Source organism: Penaeus japonicus, unplaced genomic scaffold, assembly GCF_977035675.1.
Source record: "Penaeus japonicus unplaced genomic scaffold, GWHDUDI00000001_assembly GWHDUDI00002371, whole genome shotgun sequence".
NCBI classification, from domain to species: Eukaryota; Metazoa; Arthropoda; class Malacostraca; order Decapoda; family Penaeidae; genus Penaeus; species Penaeus japonicus.
The window spans coordinates 80323-90000 of record NW_028236773.1 but is presented as its reverse complement, the minus strand read 5'-3'; the positions used below and the strand labels follow the sequence as shown (position 1 = coordinate 90000).

Sequence of the window (9678 nt, the reverse complement as noted above, 5' to 3'; positions counted from 1 at the left end):
ATCTATCTACCTATCTACATATTATATGCATATATTTAAATATACACACATTTATATATATATATATATATACAATTCTTTCTCTCTCTCTCACTCCCTATTGTTTTCACTTTTACTCTCTCTCTTCTCTTTCTCATCCTCTCACTCTCTATCTACCTATTTCTTCTTCCATCTCTCTCTCTTCCCTCTTCCTCTCTCTCTCTCTGTCTTTTCCCTTTTCCTCTCTCTCTCTTTTCCCTCTTCCTCTCTCTCTCATTTCCCTCTTCCTCTCTCTCTCTTTTCCCTCTTCCTCTCTCTCTCTTCCTCCCTCCCTCCAAAGTTGATGCTCGTCTTTTAGAATATCAAAGACATGACATTACATTCTACCTCTATACAGATGGACATGAGATGTATTTAATATAAGATAACACCAGTACGTACCTTCTTTCTGTTGCCACAGTGGTGATTTCGATAAGATAGGCTTTTTCATTCCGTCCATGTCGCAGAGGAGCTCTTACCCTGATAAAGCTGTTTATTCACTTTGTCCGATTACAATGAGGAGATATATTTTTTGTTTATTATCTACATTATATACGCATATGTATTGAAAATTAATCGATTTTTAACAATTATTTTAAGATTCACGATATTTATTATTATCAAAATGCATATTAAGTTATCAGAGTTAATATTCACATTTGTTTTAATAAATATATAATAATCAAAGGAACGAATTGAGACACCGTCTGTTTGGAGGGAAAAGTTTTCAGTTATTCTTTTATTTTTTATTTTTGTAGGCGTCCTCATGGCTTATTTCTTTGTTTTCTAGGTATAGAATTATCTACAGATATTGTCTCCTGGGTATAGGATTATTAACAAAATATACATTGTATTGCTGTTGAAAATAAAACAACAATAGACACGCAATGTGCTCCAGCAACTGAACTTCAGGCTAGCTTTCAGGCTAGTTTTGGGCGGAGCTTAAACGATGACGTCAAAAGCGTAACGCGTCGCCGACAACCCCGAACGCCCCTCCCAGAAGTTCGAAAACATAGAACGCGTTACTGTTTTGTACTCTACAAAAGAAGCCTATAGTTTCTGTATTTTTTATAAATTTATCAGCAAATTGACTTATCATTTTTTTATATTGTGTCCAATTACCGCCAGCCAGCCCGTAGTAATGACCGCAATTTAGTAATGACCGCAATAAAAAAATATGTAAATCGTTTTTTAATTCAAAAAAATATGTTTCGTTATATGTTATTGACAATGAGGGTTTATACAATATCACTACTTATGATAATAGTTTTACTAATATTGATCCCTATATTAATCCCGGTCTTGTTAAATTAGATATTCACGAAATAATATCCCTACTTATCCAGTCCATGAATAATGATTATGATGAACAAAGCAATTCAGCAAGTAACGCTATCGCCAAGTATATATTCAATTATCTGGAAGATGATTGTTATATTAAATGCCACTATGATAAACTACACGGTACGGATATAACTTCAAACATTATTCAAATGATCAGTAAATCATTTGTATGGAAGAGCATTTTCTTGTTTTATATTATAATGAAGTATCATATGTCTTACAATATAACAAAGAAATCTATTTTAGATATTTATGAAAGTATTTATGTTTAACGGTCGACAGTGCATATGTCTGACCTGAGATACATGATCAAATTACAATACACAGATGTGACCTTCACAATTATCGGATTTCGTATATCCCCCAGGACCGGGCAAAGATTCGTTAAAGGCAGCACCTGCAACTTTAGCCCTTCTGGAAATTCTGGTCATCTCCCCATCATAGGAATATCACCCTCAAAGGCTGACCCGAGGGCGGACCTATGAATTATGACGACCCGAAGTCAGCCAATCAGGAAATCGCGACCTAGGCTGACACTTGGAATAGCTACGCCCATTTTCCTGTAGACGGCTCATCGCCCCGCTTAGCGAGCCGTCCTGAGATATACTGACGATAGCGAAGTCACTCGAGGTCCTTGACCTTAATCACCAACACCAACTACTCGCACTTCTGCATCTACGATTGTGAACTAGTGCTAATCCCGATCTTTATTTCTAGAGTCATTTCTTGTTATATCTATATATATATATATATATATATATATATATTATATCGTGTCATATTATTGAAGTTGTATCAGCTGCTGTGTTTGACACCAACCTTATATTTCTCTATGTGTGGATATTAGAGTAATCTATACCCATCACATAATCTGGTGGCAGCATAAGATAAGAACCTCACGTTTCTTTTTTCGCAATAATTGGTACAATAATTAGCTACGTACCAACATCGCGAACAATTTTTCCAGTGTCACACAGCAAACAGCGCATCAAGTTGACTGACAGGACGAAGACATCGGTAATGAAGGTTAGTTGCGACTAAGGTCGATATCCCTCGTGTCATTTTTCTTACTCTTTATTGTTTTTCACACCCTAGTGTTGTGCCTTGTGTTACCCACTTTTTTTTTCTTTTTCTTTCTATTGTGAAGTGACTGGATTTCTTTCTCGCGCCTATTCATGAGTGAATTACGAAGTGGTAAAGTGTTCAGAAATCTCAGGGAAACTACCGAAATTTACTTTGGGTTGGATACTATACCTTCCCATTCTCCCTCCCGTCCCGTTTCTCAATCATCTCTGACCCCCCACACTAACCCCTCCACTGCTAATTCCTCCACTGACCCATCCTCTGACCTGACCCCCACCCACCCCCACTTCTCCAACATGACGTTCCAACCTCATCAGACATTCAATATCGTACAGAAATTTGATGGATCCTCCATACCGGTTGAAGATTTCTTGGAAAATGTTGAATCAATGATTATTCAAGGTGGAATTCTAGAGATGACCCCTCTTTCGGCAATAAATGCGTAAACGCGGCTGAAACACGTTTAGAGCTTACCTCAGCTAAAGTACGTAACGCGATTAACGCCTTTAAAACATTGCCATCCGAATTGCGCAGTTGGAGTTATTTCCAGGATATATTTAGATCTTCGTTCAAATCCTTGGATGTAAGTCACCATATTCAGTTCGCGAGACTTATTCAATTAAAGCCTGCTTCCTTGTCCGAAGAAGACATTCGATTCTTTATCAATCAGCTTCTGGTTCAAGTTTCAAAATGGGTTAAGAGTATTCCCCAGAACCATGACTCCCACGTCAAATCCTTGTTCAACGAACATCATGTCTCCTCTATGATGTATTTGGTCAAATCTATCCTTGTTGCTTCTTTACCTACTTCTGTACAAGAACAAGTTTGGGAACCCTGTGAAGATACTGATTTACTGAAGTTACCCGGCGAATTTGCCAAGTCTATCAGAGAGAAGGCTCCCGCAGTATCAGTCAATGCAGGCGTTCCCACGACTAAAACAAACACGACCACACAAGACAACACACCCTTGCGTAACACAAACAAACACAAACAACCAAACGACAAACCACAACGCAACCCTAACCCGCGGTTCCACAACCATGACACGAAAACACAACACTCGAGACAAACCTCCCCTCACAGATATAATACGGGACATAAAACTCGCTTTCCCCCGTCATCTAACTCACCTCATGTACCCAGACGTAAACAACCTTGTGTCACAAATTGGGCACCAGACAGAGATCAGTGTTTTAATTGTTGTGCGAAAGGTCACGGTGCCGACTCATGTTATTCGACACCGTACTGTCCTTATCATGGCACACGCTCACACCCTTGGCCTCACTGCTCGGCGTTCCCTGACCAGGTGGATCAAACATACAAATTGCTCCAGCAACGCCAAGCAAACCGCCATTTTTTCGGGGAAAAGCCAAAAACACCCAGACACGCAAACCTTCGCGCGCAAAACACGTTGACGACTGTGCGAAATCTTGGACCGCTAATGATAATGCTCCTAAGTTTATAGCTAGTGCTACCACTACTATCCCGGCATTTCATGATCTACTGATAGACGTTTCTTGTCCTTCGGCAAATGGTACTGCTTTGATATTACCTGATAATATATGAGTAAAAGGTTGTGCAACATTACCTTCCTTGTATAATATTACTGATAATAGATGTCAGGTGCATGTATTTAATCTGACCCCGGCCCCATTGACTATTAACGCTGGTGTACCTGTAATATCTTATGAATTCACAGAATTGCCTATCTGCGAATTTGATTTACCTGTTCCCTCCCCTGTTTTTTCTGCAACATCATCCTCCCCTGATGAGCAGAGCTCTGATCATGTTCTGAAGCAAAATTTAGATTTTCATGAAGGATATGATATTTTGAATAACTTATTTAAAGAATTCCCAAGCGTACTGCCAACCAAGGACCGTCCTATCGGAAAAACAACATTGCTTCAACACTCCATTACCCTCGAGCCTGATGCTAAGCCTTCGTACATACCGAGTTATAAGATCCCTCACTCGAAGCGACAGGCCTTGGAAAAGGAAGTTAAAACAATGTTAGACATGAATCTTATTCAACCAAGCAATTCACCCTGGGCCTCTCCCCTCCTCCTTGTTCCAAAGAAGGATAATACTTTCCGCCCAGTGGTCGACTATCGCAAGTTGAATAAAGTAACAGTGCCAGAACCATTCCCAATTCCTAATCTTAGATTGTTGTTGCAAGACATTGGCTCTAATAATAAGATTTTTTCAACTATTGACCTTGCTAAAGGTTTCCTGCAAGTTCCTATGGCTCCTGAAAGCGTGCCATATACGGCTTTCTCGACTCATATGGGACACTTTAAATTTTTAGTATGTCCTTTTGGCCTTCGCAATTCCCCTCTCACATTTAGCAGATTAATGTCACTTGTACTATCAGGATTAATTAATGATCAGGTCCTCGTGTATTTAGATGATATTTTAATTTGCTCACCCTCCCTCTCTGAACACGAGAAGAAATTGCGTCAGGTTTTCGATAGGCTATCAACTGCAGGATTATGTATTCAACCTAGCAAGTGTCAGTTCTTCAAGTCTAAGTTAGAATTCTTAGGCCATACCTTGTCATCTAAAGGTATTGCACCTAATGATTCAAAAGTTAAAGCCATTGCCGACTTTCCAACACCTAAGAACCAGAAGGAATTGAAGTCATTTTTAGGCCTTTCAGGTTTTTACAGGCCGTTCATTCAAGGTTACGGGTCCATCGCGACGCCGCTTAACCATCTCCTTAAAAAGGATACTACTTGGCAGTGGACAGACGAGAAAAAAGCCGAATTTTCAACTCTTAAATCGCGACTAATTAAGGCTCCACTCTTAGCCTTCCCCGATTTCAGTTTGCCTTTTGTCCTCACCACTGATGCCTCAAACCTCGGGCTCGGAGCAGTACTCCACCAGAAACATGGCCATTCTGGAAAAACGCAGCCCATTGCTTTTGCAAGTCGCGCCCTCAATTCAGCAGAAAAACGCTATCACACGACGGACCGTGAATTACTCAGTATCACATGGGCCCTCCGTCATTTTCGAGAGCTAATCTTGGGATATCAGATAGAAGTGCACACTGATCATTCCCCCCTCACGTCCATATTTAAGGGTAGGGACCCTCATGGACGACGCGCCCGCGCAATTGAAATTCTTGCAGAGTTTGATGTCACCATTGTTTATTTACCCGGGAAACAAATTGTCGTTGCCGACGCGCTATCACGCGCTCCTCTCTCTGACGCTCACAACCTGCCTGAATCTAGCTCCTCGCCCACCTTTGCCTCCCGCAAGGTGAAATTCTCTGACATTGCACCGATCTTGGTAAATACTGCCGCGCCTACCGTTGAGGATTCTTCGAAGGACGAGATCCGGTCTGCACATGTTAATGGTCGCCGTTCCGACTCCATTCATTCTGTTACCGCCCCGGTCTTGGCTGCCCCAGCCGTACCTCCCATGGACCCACCCACGGAGGACGAGATCCGGATAGCGCAACGTAATGATAATCTGTACGGCCCCTTAATTCAAGCTTTAGAAAGGAATGAAAGACCTCCCCCTAGCAGACATGTTCGAGTAAGTCAACTTTACCTCGATGCTAACGGTCTACTTTGCTACAAGTCTCGATATAGGACAAGAAAGCTTAAGGCATCTCGTAAGCTTGTAGTTATTCCTGAATCCCTTGAAGGTCGAATCCTTCCTCTTTTCCATGAGTCGAAAGAAGCTGCACACTGTGGTAAGTATAAAGCAATTCACTTAGCTCAGCAACGCTTCTTCTTCCCACACCTTATTAGCAAAGTTGCTAAGCATGTTCAGTCTTGTAAGCAATGCCCTTATTACAAAGGAAATACCAATGACCCAGCCCCTGCATTGAAATATGACATTCCAGACTTTCCCTTCCAGAAGGTCTCTTGCGACACATTGTCAGGTTTTCTACCTTCTCGCAATGGAAATCGTTATATTTTAGTCTTCATTGATAACTTCACTCGTTTTTGTGAACTCGTCCCCGTGCCCAACAAAACAGCAAATGTTGTTGCACATGCTTTTCACGACTTCTGTCATAGACATTCAGCCCCCATGTATTTTTCAACTGATAACGGGACTGAATTTCATAATAAAGTCATGGATAAGTTATGTGATATCATGAATGTAACTCGTGTTAACATTCTCCCTTACCGCCCACAAAGTAATGGTATTACAGAAAGGCTCAACTCCTCCATCCTCTCATTAATGAGATCGCTTGTTGATGCGACATCGGACACATGGGATGAATCACTATTGACAATCCAGTCTTGTATTAATAGTACATTCCATTCTTCCTTAGGTGATACCCCACATTTTCTTTTATATGGAATGGATAAAAGACTACCCTATGACCTCTTTGATGAAAATCAAGTTCCTTCATATAATGGTAATTATGCTGAATATCTCCTAAATAGAAACAAGTCCATCTTTCAGATCACAAAGAAGCATTTGACTAATTCCAGAGATAAAATACTGTCATTTCAACACAAAGTGGCCCGCCACAAGGCCATTGAAGTTGGAGCATTAGTATTTAGAAAAGTCAACCAACCACTCAATATTAAGTCAAAGCTTGCTCCTAGATTTGAAGGTCCATTTAGAGTAATTAGTGTAAAGAACAACAAGGCCTACATTAAATGCATACAGTCAGGTGAACAATCTTGGTCTCATTTCGACGTCCTAAAGCTTGCTCACAAGTACTATTCTCCCCCGGCCGACGAACACTAATTGATTTTTATCTTCCAGACCTTACTCCTCTTGGGCTTATCATTCTTCGCATTGGCGTCTGCTGATCGCCATGCCCTACCCCCTAGGCTTCGCGCAGTGCCAGGAGCCTTCGTTGAGGACCATGGGCTAGTCTTACCAGTAACAAACAATGTGGAAGTCAAAATTTCGCTTCAGCCGATTGCTGATTTCTCCGGCCTGGCTACTTTATTAACTCAATAACCAACTCGTTGATTTCAGCAACAGCAGGCGAAGTGCTTCCCAGTCTCATTACTCCACATGACTTACGCCCTATTCTCCACAATATCTCCTCTACTAATGTTAAGCCTCTCTTTTTCCTCTAAGGCAACGAATTCAGTTCTACTCTACTCTAAAATCTTACCTCACAATTTCAGGTCTCTCTGCTACTACAACTACAGTTATGTGTAACAAGCATAGCCCTGATGTTGTTCTACAAGGTACTTTTGTTCTTCCAGCCTCATGTGGACTGACTTCCTTATCCTTATTTATTCCAGCTACCCATACCTACACAAGGAAGATTGCAATGAATACCTCCTACCTGCAGCCCATGTCGGTATCATTGCCATCCTATAACATTTCTCTTCCTAGTATAACCTTTCAACAGATGCCTACTTTGCAACAGCTTGATGCATTTACCCAGCTCAGCCCGTTCCACGCAACCTACGTTTATCCCGTATACGTTACCGTCGCCGGAATGTGTATGTTGCTAGTAACCCTGGGAGCGTGCTATTGCATCACCTACAGGCGAGTTGCATTAAAAAACAAGCAAGTAAAACATACCCATGATTCTGTTGCATATACCAGTTACCCTCATGCTATATAATATTATAAGAAAAAAAAAATCAAATCCAAAAAAAAAAAAAAATAAATAATAATAATAATAATACAAAAAAAAACAAAAAAACAAAAACATTTTGATACAATATTCGATATATTACTAACTCACGTATTTTTTCTTGTTGCACTAATTATTTTCCTTTTCACATATCGAACTATGCCTTCTACCCTACGTCCCCACTTACCTCTCTAAAGCCATGTAAGGCGCCAGGTACCTGTACTTTTTTTTCAAGTTATGATATTGACGGATTCAGAAGAGCACACCTCCCAGGTGTGTTAAACCTGTAATTCCGGAGCTGATCTCGAGGCCTGCCATGCTGCAAATCCATGTAGTATTGTGCATTAATCAAGAATCTGCCGGATGTTGCTGTCTCTTCGTATACCACTCTTATAGAGTTCCCCTGATCAAGGAATTCTTATCCTCAGTTAAGTATAAAGCTTCCTACTTTATTTCTTACCAAATCGGGACGATTTGGGGTAGCATGGTAGAGCGATATGAAAGTATTTATGTTTAACGGTCGACAGTGCATATGTCTGACCTGAGATACATGATCAAATTACAATACACAGATGTGACCTTCACAATTATCGGATTTCGTATATCCCCCAGGATCGGGCAAAGATTCGTTAAAGGCAGCACCTGCAACTTTAGCCCTTCTGGAAATTCTGGTCATCTCCCCATCATAGGAATATCACCCTCAAAGGCTGACCCGAGGGCGGACCTATGAATTATGACGACCCGAAGTCAGCCAATCAGGAAATCGCGACCTAGGCTGACACTTGGAATAGCTACGCCCATTTTCCTGTAGACGGCTCATCGCCCCGCCTAGCGAGCCGTCCTGAGATATACTGACGATAGCGAAGTCACTCGAGGTCCTTGACCTTAATCACCAACACCAACTACTCGCACTTCTGCATCTACGATTGTGAACTGGTGCTAATCCCGATCTTTATTTCCAGAGTCATTTCTTGTTATATCTATATATATATATATATTATATCGTGTCATATTATTGAAGTTATAATATATTGTTATTGTATCAGCTGCTGTGTTTGACACCAACCTTATATTTCTCTATGTGTGGATATTAGAGTAATCTATACCCATCACAATATTATTAATAAGGTGTATACAGATCACCAGTCTCTAAATGATAAAGGTGTCACCCTATTAAAGACAATAAGTGATAATAACCTCATAACTAATAATGATAATTTCAAATATTCTTTTCTATGTTATTGTATACTAAATCAATATTACCAAGAAGTATATAAATTTAACAAAGATGTGATTCCAGTGAGATGCGCAATCTTTGCACGCAATGAGCAACATATCATTATTCGTACTAAAAATTCTTTTAATTATGCGCATTCGTGTTCGCATTCATTATTATATAATCCTAATTTGTTATTTTTTAAAATCATTGATAATAATAATTATATCTTTACTTATTCGGATGGAGCAATAGATTATATAATAGCAATATTAATAACCTTCGAGATTACTGAAAATGTTGTAGATATAAAAACAGTTAAGATTGGCGTGTTTAAAATATATATGTCTGATTCGAATGACTCGCCTTCTGACAATACAGTAATACAACAAGTTATTGATAATATAAATTTGAAAATGATAGGTTTATCAGTACTTAATTCTAGTAACAACTT

The 9678-nt window shown here is 40.0% G+C and overlaps 1 long non-coding RNA gene across 2 annotated transcripts in view; it reads right to left on the bottom strand.

The window, feature by feature from the left end:
- The window catches only part of LOC147466256 (uncharacterized), a 3209-nt gene extending 2696 nt beyond the window's left edge, over positions 1–513 (bottom strand). For both annotated transcript variants that reach the window (XR_015190938.1, XR_015190939.1), the window contains exon 1: positions 421–513. This is a non-coding gene — a long non-coding RNA (uncharacterized LOC147466256). The remainder of the gene's footprint in view (positions 1–420) is intronic.
- Between the last annotated feature and the right edge of the window lie 9165 nt (positions 514–9678).